The following is a 16,498-nucleotide window of genomic DNA, read 5'->3' as shown; positions in this document are numbered from 1 at the left end:
CCTCATCTTTTGCCATCTTTGGAGGGAGAAGAGCTTGGCTTCCTGTAACTCTTGGCCTACAATAACTTCAGTAGATGTTTATCTGATTCCATCTTCATTCACAGATAATTCTAACACCCCAGAAGGGACCATTATGATCATCTAGTCTGACCTCCTGTATAATACAGGGCATACAACTTCCCCAAAATAATTCCTAGAGCAGAACTTTTAGAAAAAGAGTCCTGTCTTGATTTTTAAAATGTCAGCGATGGAGACTCCACCATAATCCTTGCTAAATTGTTCCAATGGTTAATTACCCTCACTGTCAAAAATTTACACCTTATTTCCAGTCTGAATTTGACTAACTTCTACTTCCAGGCATTGGGTCATGTTATATTGTTCTCTGATAGACTGAAAAGCCCATTATGAAATATTTATTCCCCAAATAGATAATTATAGATTGTAATCAAATCCCCTCTTAACCTTCTCTTTGAATTCCTTGAGTCTATCACTATAAGGCATGTTTTCTAATCGTTTATTCATTCTTGTGGCTTTTTCTTTGAACCCCCTCCAACTTATCAACATCCGCTTGAATTGAGGTCACCAGAACTGGACATAGTGTTCCAGCAGCGGTCGCACCAGTGCCATGTACATAGTAAAATAACCTCTATACTTCTACTTGAGATTCTTCTGTTTATGTACTTCAGGATCACACTAGCTGTTTTGGCCACAGCACCACATTGGTGCTCATGTTCAGCTGATTGTTCACAATGACCCCCTCAAGTCTTTTTAAAAGTCACTGCTTCCCAAAATAGAGTTCCCCATCCTACACACTTTGTTTCTAGATGTATACAGGTATATTTAGTCTTATTAATATGCATATTGTTTGCTTGTGTCCAGTTTACCAAGTGATACAGAGAGCTCTGAATCAATTACCCTGTCTTCATCATTATTTACCACGCCCTCATTTTTCATGTCATCTGCGAACTTTATCAGTGATGATTTTATGTTTTCTTCCAGATCATTGACAAAAATGTTAAATAGCTTAGGACCGAGAACCAATCCTTGTGGGACCCCACTGGAAACACAACCACTTGAGTTTGATTTCCCATTTGCAATTACATTTTGAGACCTACCAGTTAGCCAGTTTTTAAACTATTTAATGTGTGCCACATTAATTTTATAGTGTTCTAGTTTTCTAATCAAAATATTATGCAATACCAAGTCACCATGCCTTACAGAAGTCTATTACATCAACCAAACTTGAAATCTCGTTAAAAAAGACACCACGTTAGTTTGACAAGATCTGTTTTCCATAAACCCATGTCAATTGACATTAATTGTATGACCCTCTTTTAATTCTTTATTAATCTACATGTTCAAGGACCATTGAGCAATTTGGTCCCTCCATCTTCCTCTTTGAAGAGTTGGCAAACTGAACACTCTGCCTTCAGCCCCCATAATATCTTCCAGAGAACAGGCTGCCTGCCCAATCCCCCATTTACCATCTGCAGGATGCAAGCAGGGGCTTCACATGTGACTTCTTACTCCATTCTGTGGCTTGATGTTGCCCGAATTAAGTATTATTATTTATACAGTGCAATAGGTGCGCACGGCACTTCTCAACATAGATAAAGCAGATGCCCTGCCAAGAAGAGCTTGCCATCTACGTTAAGCCCAGAACTACATCAGATAAGAACACAGGGAAGGGCAGTGAAGGGACAGGGTGAAGGCAAGGATTACAAAGACATTGGGAGGCAAGTGCATGTGTCCAGCCTTTTAAGAAGGGTCTTAAAAGAGGAAAGGGATGAAACATAGCTCACAGGGTAAGGGAAGGAGTAACTGCTATTATTTACTACTTTACAGCCAGTAGTGCCAGGAGCTTTACAGGAGCTTTACAGAAGACAGGTTCCAGGTGCCAGGAGCTTTACAGAAGACAAAACAATGACAATGCCCTGCGCCAAAGCATTTACCATCTAAGGTCCTGAGTGTGCAACGGGGCCCATTGCAGGATCGAGGACTAAATGAGTTGCAGGCATTGGAGAAGAAAAGCATGGAGATGGGAGTGAGAAGACACAAAGCAGCCATCTGGATGTCTCACTTGAGCTGAATGAAGAGGTCACAGTGGAGTAAAAGGAGATAAAGGCAGACAGTTACATGCATGGTTAGGGCACCTGGGCATTACTGAATCAGCTGCCCCAGGTCAGCGTTAACAAAATACTCAGGGAAGACAGCCACACAACATATACTCAATAGTGTGAATGATAGAACATTTCGGATTCTCTGAATCTGACAGCCTTTTAGTGAGGAAGGTTTCACATTTCCCTATTGTTCCTCTTATCCCCACATTTCTGAGGTCTAAGCCTGGAAAAAAAGTTCTGTGAGGGAAAGAGCTTGGGACTAGAGCAGTATCCTACCAATTACTGAAATCATAGTAAAAGGAGCTGGTAGGGAAGAGCATGTTTAAGGAGAAAAGTAGCTTTTGCATGAATACAGATTTCATAGAGATTCGAAATTGCTGGGCTAATCCTGCCAGATGCTGCACCTACAGGGTACAGAGTGACCAACTGACATCAAAAGGTTCTGGGCACCACTCAGCACCCAGCAGAAGTAGACTCTCAATCCAGAACACTTGGCTTCAGTTCATATCACTTAAACTCATGTTGTTTGAATGGGCTTGAATCTTTATACAAACTGCTCAATCGCCTTTCATACCGTGCATGATGCTGTGTGCACCTGTTTGTTTTGATAGCGAGCACAATAGGATATTTTTGGGTTGAAATCATCACTTGCAACAAACAATTTTTTTTAATTGAGAATAATTCTGGAACTGAAGACACAATGAGAATATGTACAAAAATTTCCTTTGAAAGGCTTGAAAAGTAAAATGTGTCAAAATATTTTTAGACCCTCAAGATGTATTTTGGTGACACAAAGGCAGTTTTCAAATGGGTGTCCTCTTTTTTTTAAAAAAATGGGCACAGGCTTCTGTCTTTAAGACGACTTTAAGCTGAGCCTCTAAAAATATTTTCTGCTTTAAAAATAAAGAGAATATAGTTGTAAAACATAACAATTTGCATACTTATTGTGGTGGCTGTGCTGCCTGCTAATTAAAAAGGGAATACATGGTTTAAAAAAATCTGATCGGGGGAAAAAATCAGTAGGCCCCTTCCTCTGAGTCCTCTGAATGTGGAACTCCCATTAATTCTAAAATCAGGCGCATTAAGACCTCGATCCTGCAATGAGCTCTATACCCATTACAGGATCAGGGACTACATTTTGTGTAAACTAAGAATCAGCTTTATTCAGTTATTTTTAAGGATTATTTGATACAAATTGTTTTACATTCAGACTTTAACTTATGCAGGCATGTGCCCTACTGAAGCCCTCAAAATAGGATTTAACTGGGACTTCTGTGGTGCACAGGCCTCACACTGGCCCTCTGCTCAGGGGTGAATCCCATCCGCACAGAATACTCAGGTCACATGCCCTACGCTCCATTTGTATTAGGGAGCAAAGCAACTCTCCTTTCCTGGGTGGCCAAGACATTAGGGCACTACCCTAAACTACTACTTCCTAGTCTGAACAGAAGAAATTGCATGGGCTTATTTTCATACAACCAAACAATTCCCTACTAACCCAGAAAGAAAATATTTGTTCACCAAATAGTGGAAACCTGATTTTATCAAGTCTTACAGAGTAGAAAACTGTGTATTATGGGGATGCCATTTCTATGATTTACCTTGGAGAACAGCACATCGATTTTGCTCATGTTTTGGGTTTTATCTTCCATTTTTTAAAATTTCTTCTCATATGATTGTACTTATGTAGGACTATTAATATTGGAATATAGCTTAAAGATTTATGCATGTGCTTAACTTTAGGCATGTGGGATTTCTCAGGTATGTAAAATTAAGCATGTGTAAATATCTGGAGCATCAGGACTCAAGTTGCTTTGGCATGCATGAAACAGAGTCTGATTAAACTTTTCAGTACTTGTATTTCTTTTTTAGAAATATGTTTCCAAGTATTGGAGCTTAGGCTGTCTCGTTCATGACTGACTAGTCTTCCTTTGAGAGTTGTTTAGATCACTTTCTGAGAGGGTTAGGGAAAGACAAGAAACAAAGGTTTAATGAATTGCAAAAATATTCACGTTGCAAGAGAAATATGCACATTCTGGACATCTCCCAGATTGAAATAGTCTGAGAGTATGAAGGGGAGTATGGGGAGGGAGTAGACGCTTCAGATGTCCCAGAAAGAATTGTAAATCAGAATTTACTATTGTAAATTCTACCAGCAGTTCTTTAAAGTGACCACAGGTGAGTCTCTTTGATATATAGCAACGGGATCCAGAATTGCTGACACGCTTGTTTAAAGCAATCTGACAATCATTTTATAGTCTTAAGAAAAGCTGGGAACTTGGAACTTGATTTCCTAAGTTGCTCTGAACTTAGTATGTAGCTTGTTTTTTCTGGTGATACTTTATGCAAGCTGTATGTGCAGCCTGATGATTATCACCCATTTTTATTTAGTTAGCAGATGGCTTCTAGCCGCAGTGCCATAAAAGTTCCTTCATTTATAAAATATGAAATGGCTGACCTAAGTTAAACCAATTACTAAGTTCTTTATCATTTTTCCAGGTGCTTTCTTCATTATCAGATATCAGTCAACTCCAGGGTGGTAAATAAGCTAGTTCTGGAATTTGTGGAACGCTCAAATCATCAATTCAAGGACATGTAGTTCAAATCTGAAATATTAGCAATTCAAAATTCCATTAAGATGATTGTCAGATGTGTTGTTACAATATCCATATTGAAATGTGAAGAAGAGAAGCAATCAGTGACACCTTGGTATCAAAAGAAAATATTTCCTATTATTAGGAAGTTCGGACAAAAAAAAAACTAGATAGCATTTACTGAGTAAGATGAAATATTTCAACCTAGAAAATGCTTCTTTTAGTTAGATCATCCTCATTAACAGAGTCCATAGTACGTTCTTTCAACTGTACCATGGGTGTAAAATGATAGCAAGACAAGCTAAAGGAAGAAATACAACACAACTGAGAAGTGATATTCTTATATAAGATACACAAATATAGCACTTGGGTTACTACAGTGTTGGGGGGTTATAAGAAGATAGACAGTGTGTGTTTCATTTTAAAAAATACTATGTATAAAATGATGACCATGTCTCATACCCTTAGCTGGTGTAAACATGTAGCTCCATTGACTCTCGATTTGGCTCATGTGTATTTCTATATAACCTTGTATTCTACTTGTATACATATTGTTCCTTTTAAATAGCCTGGTAATTATGTTAGAGTGGGATGTGTTTTTTGAGCTTATTTATACTAAACAGGGGGGGAATCTGTGATGGGGTATATTTTCTGAATTTGGTACTATTTGGACCTGGTTCTGCAAATCCTCACTCTCTCATAAAGGCTCTACTCATGTGAGGAAGGCATTGGAAGGATCAGGCTAACTGTTCACAAGTGTTGATGTAATAAAATTAGTGTTCGAGAAAAAGGCAGGTTAAAATGATAAATGTCAAAAATTAGTAGCTCTTTTTCTACAAAAAAAGACATCTCCCATGACACTTCACCCTCCACCTCCTGCTCTCTTCTACAGATGGCAAGAAGGTACACAGCAAAAGAAATTAAGATGATACTCTGTTGACAGGAGAAAGGAGACTCCAGTTTTCATCCCTTCAGACAACAGGCATGACATCATGTCTCTTCAAACTGACACATTAATGAACTGAGCAACACCTGAACTTTTCTAGAAAAGAGAACCTTTTACACCAGCAAGTTATTTGGTGTCAGTAATAATAGGATTCTGTATCTTACCCCACTCCATATTTGATGGCAGAATTATCTTTTGGGCCCTAACAAGTTGACAGGGGATCATTTTTGCTTCCTCTTTTAAAGACATCTTCTTTTGCAGGTGAACTGCAGATGTAATAACTTCCTCTTTTGCCTCCGAGTACTGCCGAAATGTCATTATGACCCAAGATGTCTCAATCTGGCTTAATGCAAATGGGAAGCAAAGGGTTTTTAAAGGTGAAACTGATCTTGCTAATGAAGTATCACTCTTCATCTGGACAGGGAGCACAAAGCTTGTTAGATCAAGTTAAGTGAATGTCACAGGTTAGAGTTCAAGCATAACACAGAATCGTGACTGAAGATTTTATCATCTATTTGTATAAAGAATCTAATTGAGAGATGCCTAGTCAAAACAAAGGAATGTGTGTCTAAATCTGGGTATTTTAGAAAGACCCAGCAAGATATGCAATGAGGCTTTACTTCAGAATTCAGGAGTTTGGGGACCATAATTATGACAAGTTTAAGAATATAATCTGCTCCTTTAGTGCAGTAAAGCTAACATAAGTACAAACCGCCTGTTCATTGAGGCTGGGAAATGAATCCAAAAGTATCTGGGTTTTGTGCTTAACTACAGCATGTAACAGTCTGTAAACAATATTTACTCTTGTCACTAGTCGTGTGTCATTTTGCATTTAGATTATTCAAAGGCTTGTTTAATGCAAGAGAGAGCTACTTATGAGGCTAAAATAATCTGAGATCTGTTCTTTGCTGCAAATGGGAAGCAATCTGGTCTTAAGTTTTGATATTTCACTTCCTAGATGGTTGAAATACCATGAAGAGACCAGAGGTCACTTTATTTCAGATCCACCAAAGACTCCTTAAAGCTATTCATAGCTCATGAAAAGCATAAATTTAGATACTAAGATATTCAGATTTGCATGCAACTTGAAAGCTCCACCTAGACATAGTGCGAAAAGGATGCTATCATTTTAAGAAGCCGAATCTAGTGTGGTAAACATTAACTTGTGAAGGCATCACAAACTGAAAAGAAATGGCACCGATCAACAAAATTTAACGTGTGGCTTTGCAGATGTTTCTTGCATGTTTAAATCATTCAGAAATACTTTGTTTACAATCCAGTTCCTAGTGATACTCTTCTATTAAAAGCAGTACACTGTTCATAGGATTGTAGGGATGCTTGAGATGCACACATTTTGTGAATGGGCTCAGATTTAAGCTAATGCAAAATCAGTTCAATGATTCACCAAGAGAAAATAAATAAAAACACCCTACTAGATTCCAATGTCTGATTGATTCAGGGAACATTTTCAAAACACACATGAATATTTAAAGTGCGGGGAGGGGGGAAAGCAGAGATTGGGAGATACAAGCTCAGATTTTCACAGGAATGCTTGCAAATATACAAACAAATTTCTGTGCATGTCAGCTTGAAAATCTGGGCTGTTTGCACAAGCAATAAATGTATGTTTTACAAATAGATTTATTTTAACTATCTTTCTTCAAACTTTTGAAAACTCTTTTATGGAAAAAGTGGAAATGCAACTCTAGTATATTTTGTGTCCATATGATACAAACTATACATTGATTCCTTATAACTCCTTTCCCTCCCCCCATTTCCATGGTTTTTGTTTACATTTGCTTTACTTAAGATGCTTTGCCTAATTCATTAACACAGGAGGTCACAAATAAACTCTGTACAGGAGATGGATCTAAAAAGGGGATGGATAATTTTATACTCAGTGATATCTGTGGTTATAAGTGATAAGCCAGATTCATGTAGAAAATCAGTGAGTTATGCCAGAGATGTATTTTGTACAGTATCAAATCTCACAGTTCAAGATATCCATTTTATTGACATGGTTCAGATATACAGTATTGTACACAGGCCCAGTTGCATTCCAAGCAGAAGGGGTGCCTTGAAACTAGTCCACTACCAGATTTGACCATCTACTCATTTTATAAAATGTCACAAATCCTCTTTCCTGTGTTTCACAGGGTTAATAACTGGCTGATTAATTTTAGTCTGGTTACCTTGAAAGAAAAAGTAAAGTATTTGCAAATAAGTCAGAATGAATTCTCAATTAAAACATGTATATGAGTCACAGCCTCTGTGTCATTTTAGCCCCCAAAAAAGCAACTACATTTGCTTCTAACAGGTAGAATAATGACTTTTTCACCTGACAACTGCCAGCTTAAAATTCCCACACATGTAGACAATTTCTGTTTCATCTTTTCTTTGAATTTCAGCTGCTTTGCTTTTCAATGCCTTTGCTTTGCTGGTGTCTCCTTTATGTCTGAAACGCTCACACTGAGTTCTGCCTTTTTGGTGCTGGGTTTTCTTTTCATAGTGACATTTCAACATAAACAGTCAATATTCATTACCTCAAAGGAGACTTCTCTATTGCTGACCAATTAAATATCAGCTGAGCTAGGCAGACAAAGATAAAGAAGCTGTAATGCAAGGCTGTCTTGGAGCATACTTTCTGTTCCCATAAAGGGAAAAGAAAGGTAATCAAAACAAAGAACTGAAGATATTGGGAAAATCCCAATCATCACAAGACAATTTATTGAAATGTTATATTCCTCCTCTGTATCTTGCATAGTCCTTTCCTAGTTTTATTTAATTGGTAATCTGGGATACAAAAGATTCACACACGTTTATATATAAGTGGACAGAGACAGCACCCAGGTATGCCTTTGAAATCTCTTTGACTTCAGTGAGGTTGCATGGCTGGAAAGGAAAACTTAGTCTAATGTTTGATGCCAAGAAATCTGATTTTCTTTTACTGTGGAAATAACAAATCTGATTAAGATGTGTTTTTAATGTTACTATATTGTACACAGACCAATGCAGCTTAATTCAATTTATACCATGTGGTGAGCCTGACCCGACACTGGAGAAGTCCATCCAAATCAGTCACAAGTGGGACAAGGGTATATGAATATAGGGCTAGTGGAAATAAGTGCCAGAGGGATTGCCCTGGAGGCTGATAAACTTCTGTTTAGACCACAGAACAGTTATGAAATGGGCTGCAGAGTTACACACTGCCCCAAAAATACAGGCACCGTCTTGAGGCAAGGGGACAGTTTCATCTATGGCATGTGCAGAGTTCGAGCATTCGCACAGGTGACTGCACCTCCAAAGTCTGCATACACATACAAATGGAATCCATGGAGAGGCCCAGCTGATGTTTTAGCCCAGACTGCATTTCTAAAACTGTAAGTGTGTATTCAAGGGTTTAGGTGATGTGGATGTTTTTAAAACAGTTAAGAAAATACCATCCTGATTTTTAATCTGCAAGCATTACAGCAACTTAATTACTTGTGTCAGCATATGTATCAGTAGAATGTCTGTGCAAAGAGGGCTAAGCACTTATGAGCAAAAAGTTATGCATACCTTCAGGATAGCCCAGCTACAAATGTGGCATTGACATAAAATCACCCTCTTTAGAAAATGCATGTACATATTAAGGGCCCGATCTTTGAGAGATATTGAAGCCAAAAAGGCATAGGTTGCTTAGCATCTTTTCAGAATTAGGCTTTATAGATATATTCCACAAATCTGTTATATGTTGAAATAACATATTTAATTCTCTGGTATGAAATAACTATTGTTTTTTTTATATTGATATACCGCAACCTCTGTACTTAAAGGGTTCGTTTCTCTCATTCAGTTAACAGACAGACAGACTTTTTTTTAACATAGTAGGGCCCAATCCAGACCTCCCTACTCAGTGACTGGTTTGTCTAAGCAAGGAATGCGTTTTTTATACCTTTAGATATAAACACAAATGCAAAGAATTGGTGCACATGCATTGTGTAAAAATAACAGTTTGATTCTCTGAAACAAACAAAACATTTTTACTTAAATGGATGTGACACTGCTAAGAAAGAAACTTTTATCCTCATGAGTGATCTTTATTAGGCAGGGTACTTAACCCTAAAGATGAGGAGAATTTAATAATCACAGGGTTGGATCTATTTTGTTGATTTTATTTTTTTTTCCATATGTGCAACCAGCAGCTAGATGGCACAAAAGAATACTTTTACCTTATATTCTATCATACAAAGGAGCTCTACAGACTGCACAAACAAAAATTCAATACCGATTTTTAGTATATCACATATTTTGTTAGGATGTTAATTTCTGTCCCAGTTTGCAACAGGGCAGTGACAGTTTAGAAAGAGCAGCAGAGAATCCTGTGGCACCTTATAGACTAACAGACGTTTTGGAGCATGGGCTTTCGTGGTGAATACCACTGTCGTCAGATGAATGTAGTGGAAATTTCCAGGGGCAGGTATATATATGCTAGCAAGCAAGCTAGAGATAACGAGGTTAGTTCAATCAGGGAGGATGAGGCCTGTTCTAGCAGTGAGGTGTGAAACCAAGGAGAGAAACTGGTTTGGAGTTGGCAAGCCATTCACAGGTCTTGTTCAACCCTGAGTCGATGGTGTCAATTTGCAGAATGAATGAAGCTCAGCAGTTTCTTTTGAAGTATGGTCGAAGTTTTTTGCGTGCAGGATGGCCACCTTAGGTCTGCTAGTGTGGCAGGAGTTCGAAGTGCTTTCTACAGTTTTGGTATATTGCCATTCCAATATCTGATTTGTGTCCATTTATCCTTTTCCGTAGAGACTGCCAGTTGGCGATGTACATAGCAGAGGGGCATTGCTGGCATATGATGGCATATATTACATTGGTGGACGTGCAGGTGAATGAACCGGTGATGGTATGGCTGATCTGGTTAGAGTTTAGAAAAAGAATGTGATATAAAAAGATCAGGCTAATCAAATCACTAAATATGTGTATTTAAACCCCAAACCATAACAGGTAGTAGGCACATAACCACTCTGAATTTGGCCATCATTACTTGCCTTAACTGTTTTGTAAAGCTTTTGTTTAAAATGAACATAAACACATGTTTAACCTCCTTCATTCTTACATCTTAAAAACTAACGATAGCTGTGATTCTGCATTAACAACAGCTATTATTTTTGCACTCATAAGGAGCTTATAAGGATAACCAGGGAAGTCACAGTATAGTCTTCCTGTCAATTAAAAAGAGAGTCAGCTGTAGTTGTGGAGAGCTTTATCTTATCATTTCACTCAGGACATTTCCAGGTTCATGGATCTGATCTGAACGGCTCCAGCGATAATAAATGTGTAAACACACAGAATGTACTGTAGCAAGACAGCCACAAAGGAGGTTATCAGTGATTACCAATTTTGGAGTCTCCCAATCTTGGAAAGGGTATTGTCACTAGCTACTAATACTCAGGAGCTAAGGTATTATATCAGGACCATTTATTTGAAAGTATAATAGTTTGACATTTTTCTACAGGAAATCCTAATAACCTCAGGAGTCACATCTGTTGCTGTAGTACAAAATGGGTTGGACCTCAATAATATATATAACTCTCCCCCATCTCCCCTATACGTCCCCTCCTCCCATTTCATGAACTGTATCAACCCCTTAGGCACAAATGAGTTGTATCTGGATAGAGTGCCATTTGCCAAATTGTAAATTGCCTACATTTATTTTGGGAGTACACTAAACAGAGTGCTAATTGCCTTGTTTAGCACTTTCCTTTCTTTCATTTGCACTGGTGTAAAATCTTAGTAAATTAACTTGGGGTTTTATTATGTAGGTAGCATGTGAACAACTCTGAATTGGTGAGAAAGCAGCATCAAAGGACTGATAAAAGAGGAGCTGACTCTACCCGTAATGCTGTTTATATGTTCCTGAAATTAAAAAGGATGAAATTTAACTTTTAATCTGTCTGCTTTTCATATGGCTGATCTTAATGTAACATTTATTACTCAGTCATTTTATTTGCATTTATTCATTTAAAAATGTTAATAACTGTGATTGCAAGCTTGCTCTATGAGAATGTGCAGTTGCTTGTATTCATACATGTAAGTGTGCAGGATTCCACAGCAATTTTTTTTGAGTTGCAGCCAAGCACAGAGTTGGGACTCCTGTTTATTGTCAAAGAGATCACCCCCATAAAGCAGATCTCATCTAGCTGTTTGGTGGCCTGTGCAAAATTAGTTGGTGGTCTCAAACCAAATCCTAGTGGAATGGCGTCTGTCCACATTACAAATAGCAGCACCAATTGTACTTTATTTGGGATATTGTACATTAAGTCCAAGAAGAAAATGGACAGTGTAGATTAAACTACCCACCCACTCTCCTTTCTTAGTTGATTTGAGACATTTTATTGTAGTTTGGTAGTACAGGGAAACTTTCGCTGACACTACACTCAGTAAATAAATAGAATATTTCAAGGTGAACCCTTTGCCCCACTGAAATCAATGGCAAAATCCCATTGAGTTCAAAAGGGTTGGGATTTTACTCTCAGTGAGTAATGCTGTCAGGCTATAAGCGCAGCATTCTCTTTTAAGGGAGAAAAGACAGTCCTGTGATTAAAGCATGCTGTCAGCAGTCAAAAGAGCTGGATTCTATTTTGAACACCACCACAGAATAACTGTGTGATCCTAGGCTAAAGTTTTCAAAAGTGGCCAATGATTTTGGGCGACTATCTTGAGACATGTTCATTTTAAGAAGTTCTGAGAGCTCACAACTTCAACTGATTTTAACAGGAGCTGCAGGCACTCAGTGCCATCCAAAAGAAGGCCCATATGGTCCCAAAATAGAGTAACCCCTAACCACTGGCCACTGCTGAAAAATTTGGTCTTACTCTCTTCCCTAGTTTCTTCAACTGTAAAATAGGAATAAGCATCCCACTACTCTTCCTCACATGGTTAACACGAGGAATTTGAGATCTTCAGATGAAAGACCTGCATAATATAAATTATATTATTATTTTTAAAATAAGAAACAACCTATACAAATTTTATCCAAAACAAAAACAAAAACAAAAGATTGGCCATTTTTAAAGGAATAGTAATATGGAAATTAAAACCAAAACTTAATATTTATAAGAAAGTGGGAAAACTGGAATTAACTTTAGTCTGACTTTCAGTCCAAACCAAAAACCTAACATAAAAGTCATGGCTAGAATCAGAGCTGGTCAAAATTCAGACTTTCTACCCTGCTGGAAATTTTGAGATTTCAAAATTTGGTATAATCCTAAAATAACCTTCCCCTCCCCTCAAAAAAAAAATCAAAATCTTGGAATCTTTCACAACATGAAATATTCTGTAAATATTTAATTTTGGCCTCATCTAAAACTTCATTTCAACTTTATCATTTCAAATATATTATAACAAAACTGTGATTATTTCCCTCAAAAACTTAGACAATGGATACCATAAAAAAATGATTTTGTGAAATCAGCATTTTTCAATGGACAACTATTCTGTCAGACAATATTCAGCCAGCTCTAGCTAGAATCATGGAAATTAAAGATGGAAAATTCTGCTGTGTCATCGACAGTAGTGCATTTTGCCTGCCAAGGCAAGATTGATCCATATGATATATTTGTTAGTTCATTGTCCTATCTGATTTCAACAGCTGTTAAATTTGCATATATAAAAAGAGTTTGCAAGAATAAAAATAGACTGATTGAAGTTAAGAACAGTTGAAGTAAGTACTTTAATAAGAAATGCTGTTTGGCTCTCAGTTTGATTTGAGCCAGGATTTTTTAAAAAAGAAAATACCATTAAGTTATTTTTTTCTTGCAGAGCCTATGATCTCACTGAAAATAGGAAACACAAGGAAATTAGGAATCAAAAGTTAATGGGAAGTGGATGCTTAACTTCCTTATGCACCTTTGAAAACCCAGCCTAAATAAATAGTAAGTAATGTGTTCCTCAAAAGCAGTGTTTCTCAGACTAGGGTCGCTGCTTGTGTAGGGAAAGCCCCTGGCGGGCCAGGCCGGTTTGTTTACCTGCCTGTCTGCAGGTCCGGCTGATCGTGGCTCCCACTGGCCGGGATTCGCCGCTCCAGGGGCTTTCCCTACGCAAGCAGCGACCCCAGTTTGAGAAACACTGCTTTATAGGCCCCCCAAACTGTACACCTTAGGGTTCCTTCAAAAATAGTACAAGGAAGCTCACAACAAAGCTGCGTTTTCTATGAGATTTTGAATTCAGTTTCCAGACCAAGGTGGTTTGGGTGCATTCCAAATAAGTATCTGAACTTTTGGATGAGTCTCTGAAATGAACCGTCAAAACCTTTTGATGTGCCTGCATCATTATTTGACATCTGGCTGCACTGCAGTTGAATATTATATAATGAAACAAGATATAATTTAGTGTGTATTAGCAGCTATTTGCCAATGGAACAAAAGAGCGAGTTCCTAACAATTATCTGCGGATAAATTCCTAATACAGGGCTAGAACCTGCTCCCAGAAAAGTTAATGGAAGAGAGAATGAATGACTCTGTAGTCCAGTGCTTAGCGAACCTCCTGGAAAGGGGGGAGACCCCAGGTTCAATCCTGTTCCAATCACTCTTTCATTAGTTAACCACAGTGGAAAAGTTTCATCAGGAAGTATTGAGAGAGCCCCACATCAGAATATCCCATAGCTTAGTGGTCAAAGCACTCTCCTAAGAAACTAGAAACCCCGTTCAAATCCTTCTCCCTTTCTGACAGAGAGTGTCCCACATTCTAGCTGAGCGCCTGGACCATGGGACTAAAAGTTGTAAGGTGGGCACTACTACCACCTTCTTAGGATTCTGACAGATTTTGAATGAGACCCGATCTGGTAGGTGTGCTCAGAGGTCGCTTTTCAGACCAGGCCCTATATGGAACATATACAGCTGAACACCTGTCTTGTCTGGTTAGCGATTTGTTCTGAAACTTAAGTGGGAAATAGGCATCTGGATGCCTGGAGGGAGGCAGCAGTACACATGCTTATAGGCATGAATGGAACTCTTACCCTGAAAATGTAGGTGCCGAGTGAGTTTAGGAACCTGCAGGATTCAGCAGGAGTTTTATGGATTGTAGTGGAGACATAAGTGCCTAACCTGAAACTTAGGTTCTTAAGCACCTTTGTGGATCCCACTCTTAATGACCACCACCATTTGGCTACCTTGGCCTTAGGAGGTCAGGATCTTGCCTTTAAGAAACAAGTCTGATATAATCAAGTAAACTGAACCAAACATCTGCTTTTGATCCATTTGTGTGTCACTATTTAAACACAAAAGACATCTGATGCTAAGCAGAAAAACACATCTAAAGTGAAAACAATTGTCTATGAATGTAAGTGAAAAGAATTTTTTTAAAAAAGCTTCCAATATAGTCCCTGGTCTCAGCCAAAATTAATGTGCTGGAGAATTTCCATGAAGAACATCAATACAGAGCAGTTAGCCTCAGTTAATGTTCCAGATATATGCTGCCCAATCCCACCTTGTAACAGAAGGCCAGGGTTTATTTTAATTTATATTTTACTGGAAAGGTGCCAAATACTCTACTCTGCAAGCACAAGTCCCTGTAGCAGTACTGTACGGGAGCCTCTCCACCTCCATGAAGCCTCTCAGAAATACACAAATGCATTTTATTTATATAATATACATATAGCAATGTCTCAAAAGAAGAGAAATATCCAAAAAGAAACAATCTAATTAAACTTATTGTTTAGAATAACAATGTAAAACTAAGCCCTAGCAGGTGATGACATTTGCCATGCATACGTGCACCAGCAGAGACCACAGGCTGCACAGCCCATTAAATATCCATGTATTTGTGCCAATTAATAAATTAATTTTCAGAGCTAGAGCTGGGATTAGAACCTTGGTCATCTTAAGCACGTGCTCTGCTGATGTGAACTAAAAGATCAGGTCCGTTATTTGTTTCAGATTACGATATAAATTTCTCCTGGAGTATTTCCTGCCACACACAGATTCAAGTATTGAATTATGGAAGATGATTACATAAATATGTAGGCATTTTGAAAGTTTTTAGTAGCTTCCTGAGGATTATTAATATTTATTTATTTTTATTTCTTATTTATAAGTGTGCCTACAGCTCTTATTACATAATACCTATTTAGGATATTACATAGTGTAAGATTTGTATAGTGTCATAGAATTGTGTGTGGCACTTTACAACTGACCAATATTCCAAACTAGAACATAATCTCTGCCCAAGAAGTTTATTGACTAAGGCTCTGATCGTGCAAACTGTTACACATATGCTTAATTTTAAGTCAGTAGCACAACTCATGTGCTTAAAAAGCTAAGCATGTTTATAAGTGTTTGCAAGACAGGGGGTAAGGATTTGATCCAAAGCCCATTGAAGTCAATAGGAATCTTTTCACTGACTTCAGTGAGCTTTGGATCAGGCCCTAAAGGCATAAGTACAATACAAAACAAAAAAAACAACCCTTGAACATGAACAAGTATCTACTCAGATGTCTCACTGGTATATGTAGTCACTGAAATCAGAGTGCCTCACTTGTCTTTATAGGGAACCGAATGATTATAAAAAGTGTTAGACTGTGTGACAGCATTGGAAAGCAGTGGCCAGTACATACCTTGGCCCGCGCCGCTTCCAGCAGCTCCCATTGGCCTGAAGCAGTGAACTGCAGCCAGTGGGAGCCGCGATTGGCCAAACCTGCGGACTTGGCAGGTAAACAAACTGGCCAGGCCCGCCAGGGGCTTTCCCTACACAAGTGGCGTCTTAAGTTTGGGAAACACTGCTATAGATGTATTATCCCATTTTTTAAAAAACCTGTGGGACAAAAGCTTCCCACTATAGACCTGGGGTGAAATCCT

Source organism: Chelonoidis abingdonii, chromosome 9 (genome assembly GCF_003597395.2).
Source record: "Chelonoidis abingdonii isolate Lonesome George chromosome 9, CheloAbing_2.0, whole genome shotgun sequence".
NCBI lineage: Eukaryota > Metazoa > Chordata > Testudines > Testudinidae > Chelonoidis > Chelonoidis abingdonii.
This window is presented reverse-complemented; position numbering follows the sequence as displayed.